Source organism: Cyclopterus lumpus, chromosome 3 (assembly GCF_009769545.1).
Source record: "Cyclopterus lumpus isolate fCycLum1 chromosome 3, fCycLum1.pri, whole genome shotgun sequence".
NCBI lineage: Eukaryota > Metazoa > Chordata > Actinopteri > Perciformes > Cyclopteridae > Cyclopterus > Cyclopterus lumpus.
The window spans coordinates 22,210,760-22,219,447 of NC_046968.1; positions in this window are offsets into that span (position 1 = coordinate 22,210,760).

Below are 8,688 nucleotides of genomic sequence, written 5' to 3' on the forward strand. Positions count from 1 at the left end.
CAAGATTTACGACTGGCAAGGTGGAGGGCGCAGGATGCTCTGCTCCCTGTGATCACAGCTTCCGTGTTGTTGTCCTTTTGTTCCCCCTGTTGGGATGCTTCCACTCCACAGGCCGAAGTTGACAGATCCATAGACTTTCCCCTTCTCCCACCCACCCCTTACCTTGCTTGGAACTACATTTATCACATTCTCACATTATAAATCACTCCGGCTAAAGTGGGTCTGATAACTGTAGCATCACTGTCAAATGGCTGCTCCCCTAATCTGCCTTCAGACAGCCCCACAGGCCGCCAGACCACCATGAATGTCCGCACTCTCCCATAACAGGGTACCACCGGGATACAGAAGGAACATTTGCGTGGCCACTACTCCGGCTTTTAGCATAACTTGCTCACGGATTTGACAGTCACGTCACAGAGAAAAATATGAACAGAGAGCCCTGAAAGGCCCCACAGGCCCCTGACAGGGTGTTACATTGTCAAAACAGAGTTTCAGCCGCCACACAATCATCATTTCCAATTTCCTTCAGTCAGTCAAGATTGAAGAGAAACAGTGGAAACACAACAATTACCCTTCCCATTGTGGGAAATCTGTGTGACAAGCACATGGATATGTTTGTTTAAACCTGCCTGGAAAATCAACGTTTCTTCAACTGACTTGAGGTGCAAAAGGGAAAAGGATATTTTGACATTACTTTACTTTACTAATTTACAGCGGACTGTTGTCAGGGACTGCAACATATTCTAATAATAAATATAGTAATGAAAGCTTTGGAGCTTACAATATTAAAAGTATCTCTATGTATTGACTGAGTATGAAGCTCTTATTATGTACTATTTAGTTTAGTTTAATGGATAGAGCAGGTTTTATTCCCTTAAATGTAAAAAAAAATAAAAATGCATCCCTTGTGCTATTACAACTAACCACAATACTAAAGTGTATAGATATAAAAATAGCACGGGAGCAAGTGTTGTCGTTTACATGAATTATGACTAAAGATCACTGGCTGAAGCCTTGACTACACAAACAGGATGTGTCATGGAGGACACATGGGGGTCTTCCAGCATGGGGAGCTTCCCCCTCATAGCTTCTGTAGGCAGATTTATCATCCAGAGGTTAAGGGTGGGACACCGGCAGAGGAGAGGGAGCTTCAGTGTGGGAGGGGCGGCAGGCTACGAGCAAGCAAGTTTGCTTATACGTGTTTTCTTTTCTTCCCTTTGAAAAACAAGGGGGGGGGGGGGGGGGGGGGGGTTGATGGTTGCTTACCGTGGGCCTAAGTCCATAAAGCTGTGAGGAGAGAGCCGCAGCCACATGTCTGAGGAGTAATGCGATCCCAAGGGGCTGACTGCTGTTAACTTTTATCACTGTAAATGCTCTCTTTTTGCTTCTGTCCTGTCTCACACAACCCGTGGCTACTTTTATGTGCGGCTTGTGTTTGATTAACCTCCGCGATACACTCGAGGCCCATTTGTACGCACCCAGTTTAGACATAAAGTGGCACGGTATAAGCCTGCAGACAGACAGACATACATTTGGAGTCAGCAAAGGTTACTGAATCAACAAAGTCCCATGTGTTTCATTGCAGATACCTGTGATGTAAAAGTCTATACAGAGCAGACTGGGACAAAATAAGGTGCATGCTGAATCACTTGTCATACACAAGAATAAACATGCAACCACACTGAAAATAAAAACCAATCACTAATTCAAGGTACAACACAAGAAGCTCCTGGAAGGTTATTTATGGGAGTCTGTTTTGATAGCAGGAGATGTGCATACAGACAGACAGTCAGACAGACAGAGCTGTGTGGGGGAGATCAGTGAGGTAGAGAGCCCTGATTGATAAACTCCCTATCTGGCTATTTACGATCTGGCTGCAGAAGAGGCAGGCTTCGCCAGACAGAAAAGCAATTAATCTGCAAACGAGCTGGGGAACAGCCGGCCTGAGCATTGGAGCCTCCTACCAGCGTCGCTCTGGAGGGGAGATAAGGCTGCAGACGGCTATTTATTGTACATTTTAATTAAGTGCTTGTTAACGCTAGTTATCTTAACAGTCACAAAATTACCGTTGTAATGCATTTAGTTTGAGGAAAAATGGAGAGGGCTGGAGCACTTTATGAAAGCTGGCACAGCTTGCCTTCATTTGAAATCACAGGATAAATTCAGAGGAGGCGGATGCCACAATGATCTAAGCTCAGGCACTAATGGTTATTTAATATGGCCATCAGCGGTCCCAAGTCCCCAGCATACGGCACTCGCACAATAGCCTCCAAACCCTCTTTAACACTTATTTGAGATGACAGGAAAAATGAAACCGTTTGTGCTTTCAATGGAAAAGCAATCATTGGTACATTATACTCCGCTTGCCCTATCATGCTAATGCCGGGTAAAAATGTCACCAAATGTATTTAAAGGGCTGATGGAGTGTTGCCGTTTGATTCCTGCTGCCTGCCTGATTAATAAAAACCTTCAATTTGTATGTAAATGCAACCTGGGGCCCATATCATCTGCACACCTGCACCTGGAGAAAAAATAATAAACTCAAGTTTAATGTGGCAATTATGAGAGTTTATGGGGATTGTGGGGAAGAGGGCGGCAGAGGAGAGGCTGGCTTGATGAGAGGGCTCTCCGAGGGGGAGTGTTCCGACCCGGACCAGCCCGCTACAGGAATGACTTGATGCACAAATATAACCCCCGATCGCAGAGCGTACCACAACATGCACGCCCCGCAACACAGGCCGGTGGTAGGGATTGAGGAAGTTCAACAATGTTTTGTTAAAAACAAGTATGCCTTGGTTTGTATCATTATTGGACAGATACTAATTTAAATTGCCTAGCATTTATATGGAATAATACCTTTGGTATTTTCTTTTGTTCCTTTAAATGTGCTCCTTAGTTCTGTACACAATACCCTCATGGTTCGGTGTGTAGTACTTGCATTGTGCTCTTGTCAACAGAATTATCACCACGTCCCAACGCTTAGCATTTAAAAGAAACATGCCTGGGCCTATTATCATTCAGCATGTAAATGGTATTGACCTTACGTCAAGCTGGCCATACCCACTCCACCCTCGGTAATTGATTTGTGTATTGTGTTGCGCTTTTCTTTTCTTTTTTACGTTATACATTCTCAGCCTCACACCCTACTTCCTCCAAGAACAAAGTGAGAGAGTATTGACTAAATGTGAGAGGGGTAAAGATTACAGAGCAAAGATTAAAGGTGGGTACTGTTGACTGAGCTTGCTGGGGTGGCAGCATGCAGCTTTCACCCACACACTGGGGCTTTGAAGCCAGCTCTGTCCTCTCTCCTTCACTGGACTCGGCACTAACGTGTCTCACCTTGCCCACTGTAACCTGTCAGGATCAACACTCCTCAAGCTGGAAGATAGAGGAGAGGAGAGGACCTGCTGAATATGTTTCCCCCCCCGCACACACCTTTGTTTCAGACAATTCAACGGAGATTGGACCAAAACAACAACAGTAGTGCATTCACAAACTGATGCAACTATTAGTCAGACAGCGAAAGAAATGGACAAAAGGGGGCTCATACGATGTGTGAGGACTCTCCAGCCTATTAAAAAATGAACATCTATTAAATGCCCGTTCCATAGATGTTTCCAAAGTGCATTACACAGACCCAGGTTTTGGGCGCCCCAGCTTTGCAGTAACCTCACTGCTATTGAAGATGATACAACCACACACAGCACTCACAGGAAAGTCACAAAGACCGTGCAAAAAAAAAAAAGAAAAAGAAAGAAAGGTAAATACAGTGATTTGGAAGAGTGTCAAAAACTTCTGTGGTCTGTATTATGTGGGTGAGTGGACTGAAGCGATGCGGTGAGACGGTGATAATAGTTATCTGCCGAGATGATCTGCTCGGGCATGATAATAGTGCAACAGTGGCGCGCCTGTGAATCAGTACCTTGATAGAGCAGAAGATGTGGGCCCTTCTCTCAACTCGGTGTAGAAAAAAAAAAAATCCCCACCTGCCTAATGGCTTTAGACAGCAGCCATTCGGCCCTGTTAATCTTCCGTCTCTCTGAAAATAACTTTTTGTGCTGTATGAAGATTGGATTTTACAGATCACAACGGCGAAGCAATGCATTCACTCAGCTGTACTTCTCATGAGAAACGTATCGTGATCTCTAATAATATTCTGTATACGGCTTCAGCCAAGCGCTACCTTTAAATGCGATGCCGTATTAATATTAATATTTATGGACTGTGGAGGAGCGCGAGCCGTCTGAGGGTACGGGCAGAACAAACTTCCATTAATTCCTATGGAGGGGAAAGTCCAAATTAATTCCTATTCACATTTTAATGCCTTTATGCTAATGTCGGTTCAGAGGGAAAGGACGGTGAACCCACAGGAGGAGGAGGGTTAAAGTTGACTTGTGCACCTGAGAAATCTCACTTCACACAGGGAAATTGGCTAAAAGAGCTTAAATGGCAGCTACCATTTACAGAATTCACACACATTCTCCGGCCCATATTGGATTCCAAAGTATTCAAAGATTGCAGCTGTTCTTCAATGTTGCTACATTACTTCTTTTTTACTGCGGGTAAAACCAAAAGGGAGCAGACATAAAACGTTAGTCCTAATCGCTTTTTCCAAAGATTAGAAGTAAAAGTTGAATGAGTCTGTAATCTGTGAGGATGTCTACAATAGAAAGTCTATCTTGCTTCTTTGAACTCGTAAGTATTGTCGCTTCATTCCCAGATCTCAGCAGTTAACCGCATAAGTATACGATGTTGTTAATACCAACAGAAATGGTGGCTAAAACTATGAAAATAAGACCGGAAATATCCTTTACGTTGGAATGCACCTATCACCAAACCACAAATCCGATGCAGGAACGATTTCTAGACCCCATCTGCCTTAATCTTCATCTGATCAGGAATTCCAACACCTCTAGTCAACTCCCCTGTGTCCCACGGGGAAAATCCAAGTCTATCCGTTCTGGTTTGTCTGGATTGGTTAATGTGGTGCTGAGCTGAGGCAAACACAAATAGATTGCACCGGTAGCAATTGTGCCCCCCTCCACCCCACTGTGTTACAGCTGTTATCATTACATATTTACTTGGAGGACAAGCGCGTGCTCCCTCCAGATAGGCCCCTATCAGTACATGTCTATGTTGTGACACCTGGAGGGTAATTGTCATTAATTGCACTCATTTGGGTGGCAGGTCAGGGCAACTGAAGCGCAGGTGTTTGGGACGAAACATGATTATTCCCATCCAAGGAACGGGAGGCTGGGAAAGAATGATTTTGCCATTGTGAAAGGCCCCACACATAACGACTGTCCATTTTTCTGGTTTTATCACACATTAGCGGGTAATTGGGGCTCAAAAAAAAGAAAAAAAAAGAAAACTGGGGAGAATGTCATCATCATTATTCGCTGCTTTCCTCCATTTCCTCCATTCAGAGAGGAGATGGAGCACTCCATCAGTTTAGAATGGGCAGATTTAAAACGCTGAGATGACTGCAGTGACTGGACAGTCAAAGCATCAGCCACTTAACTGTTATACAGCACATCACACCAAGGGGGGGTGGGGGGGGGGGGGGGGGGGGGGGGGGGGGCACAGTTACTTTACCAAAAAAAAAAAATGCCTTTCATGAAATGAGATTCTAATAACGTGACATTGAATTGTTGTTGTACACCAGACTTGTATCCCGTGTCATCATTTGCAAAACAAAAAGCCTTTGAATGGTTAGAAGACTCAACTCTCAGATTGTTAGACACAGACTCACTGTCTGAAGGGGGGTGTTACCAAGATGGCGCCCAATTGAGCCTTAAGAGAGACCGTGGTGTCAGCCAAAATTTATGAGGCCCATATCCACGGTTCAAATGAGTTTAATTGAAAAGTGAAGACCTTAAAACAGCAGTCTTTTATCTCCTAGCCATTCATCTGTTTGACTCTATCATTATCGGATTACCTTGTTATCAAGCTATATCATGACTCAGCTGCATAGAATGTAAAGCAATTACCAGACGTCATGTTCACATCTGCATGCCCAATCAGTATGCATTAAAAGCTAGTCTCTCTATTGACTGCAGTGGTATTGAAACACAAAACATATATATTTCACAGTGCATAACTCTCTTCTTCTGCACTTCGAAGCTCTTTCCTCCCCTGCTGTTGCTGTTTATCTGCATTTACTCTGAGACTGACACGAGTGTGACACTGACACACACTCCTTAGGCTGTGATGTTTTCTTATTTTTCTTATGATGAAAACAACAAAAGAGCCATTTAAGACAACAACGAAAAAATAAGCCTGTCACAGTGTGTAGGTGTGTGTGCGTGTGTGTGTGTGTATCTGTGTGTGTGTGTGTGTGTGTGTGTGTGTGTATGTGTGTGTGTGCCCCACATGGGTGGAGTGCAGACACCAGGCGCAAACATCCTCAATCTGTCCGAATAGCACAGCAGTATACAAAGCACAGACTTCAAATATAACAACCAAGCTACATTCCCTTATAAAAACACTGTTTACCGTCGCTATGATAATTTACCCAGTAACATGTGCCCTCCACTAGAGCAAATACCAAGGGATGCCAATGTGTGTGTGTTGGCTGACAAAAATACACAGCAGCAGCTGGGCCCCATGTTTGAAGGCCTGCCCTCCACACACCATAGCTCAACATCGAGGTACACTGTGACTTCTAGACTAGTTAGTGAGAGGAGGAGATCGAGGGTGGGCCTGAACTTGTGTATGCAGGTGTTTGTGACAAATGAGACGTTAATCACTACCTTCAGTGTGGATTTTCTCCCAAACCTATGTCCTTTTGACTAACAGTGTTGCTGTTTATTAATATTCTTTGCTTCATATTCATCAATAGGACAGAGCAAAATGAGATAATCTTGACTTGTTAAACACAGAATACCATCAACACCATCGACTTTTATATTTTGGAGATGGTGTAGATGGCCTATTCTAGGTCAGTCTGGCGTCAAATAAAAAAAAATAAAAAACAGCAATATTTAACTGTGAGTTTTGCTCCCATGCCAGATAACATTGTGCCTGAGTAGGTGTCACATAAGCCACCCCCCCATTAGTGTCCAATACCTGCTGCACATCTCCCTTCTGTCCACCTGAGCTGTAGAGACTAATAAAGGGGAACCTGAGGCTGGTAGTGCCAGAGCCTGCTTGCCAAAGCCTCAGAGAAGACAGATGGCATCCGGAAATCAATAACCTCACACAACATCACCCATTTTGTGAACAAATGAATTTGCTTTGACAGTATGTGTATGAGCGATCGGGTGACCTGCTCTCTTCCCTTCTGAACATCCCCCCCTTCACCTCCCCAAGCGCAGTTATTTATGGAAGTTGGGCCCTATGCTCCTGTGTGCTTTGATGTTTAATTCAAGGACCCACAACCAGGCAGGGAGGAGAGCGTGGGTGTGTTGGGAACTCACCGGGGCTCAGGAGCTCAGGAACTCTGATTTCCTACAAATATTCTGCTTGTCTCACAGTGGTCTCTGTGACTGCTGAGGAGTTACTCCTTACAGGGCCTGGATTTGTGGGGAAGATGACCAGACTGAGGCCGATACCATAAAACTTTTTAATGTCTCTGGTGAGCTTGACATTCTGGGAGGTGTTCCTAAAACACCCTCAGCCTGAGTTCGCTATAGTGGTTGGTGTTCACTCCAATCAAAGCCTAGTATTGTCTGCTCTATCATCAAACAGCGATGTTTAACTGTCAGACCTTTAGTACCTCCACCACACTCTCACTATTTCTAACCTCCACTATATCTTTCTCTCCCTCACCCACTTTATCTCTCCTTCTCACTCTCTCTTTCTCCTTATTGGACGCTCTCTGAGATTTATTCCAGCCAAGAGCAGCTCCAGCGAGGGGCTGGTGTTAGCAATTTATGGTTTAATAAGACTTACATAAGTCTTGCAGGTGTGCTTTACGTCCCCCACCCGAGCCCATTTGGAGGATTTATGGAAGGCCTTTGGATTGCTGGCTGATTTAGAAGTCCTCTTTCCTGTCTCTGGCCTGTCCGGGCCACCACACAGACACCCTAGACGTCTAGCCCGACCGGCCAAATGTTTGTCAGACCGGGGTCTGGCTGGGGACGCGTCTGCCAAAGAAACACAGACACCTCAGTAAAACCATGTCTGGGCTGAGTACAGGTGTGTGATATACTGTTCATAAACCCAGGTAATGGTACATTGGTGTTGGCCACCTTGTTAATGTAAGCACTGAGATACAAATCAGGGTGACATATAGGCTAGACTGGAGGTGTCCCACTGGATATGCCTATAGCAATGATTTTTAAATCAGAATAGGTATCAAAAGCCACATTCAATTCTGATACATGTGGCCATTGTTAGGGAGAGGAGAATGGTTTTGCCGTCTTGGCTGGCCCCACTAACCTCCACCATTGTAGGAACACACAGGGGCACTCGCAACTGCACAATGACACACAAGCTACACAACAGCTCTGTAAAAGCATAGTGGAAAAGGCACCTGAACGGAAATACGTGTTGCCAAATATGAGTTATTGTGATGAGGCAGTGCTCAGCTGTTGGATTTTAATATGCCGGCTAAGAACACGGCCTTAATCAGCAACAACATCCTCTTCAGTATTCCGTGGCTGATTCCAACAAGCGCGTGAACAGTGTTGTTTGAAAGGCAGGCTGATGAAAAATGGTCCAATCTCCGTCCCCACTGTTGACTGG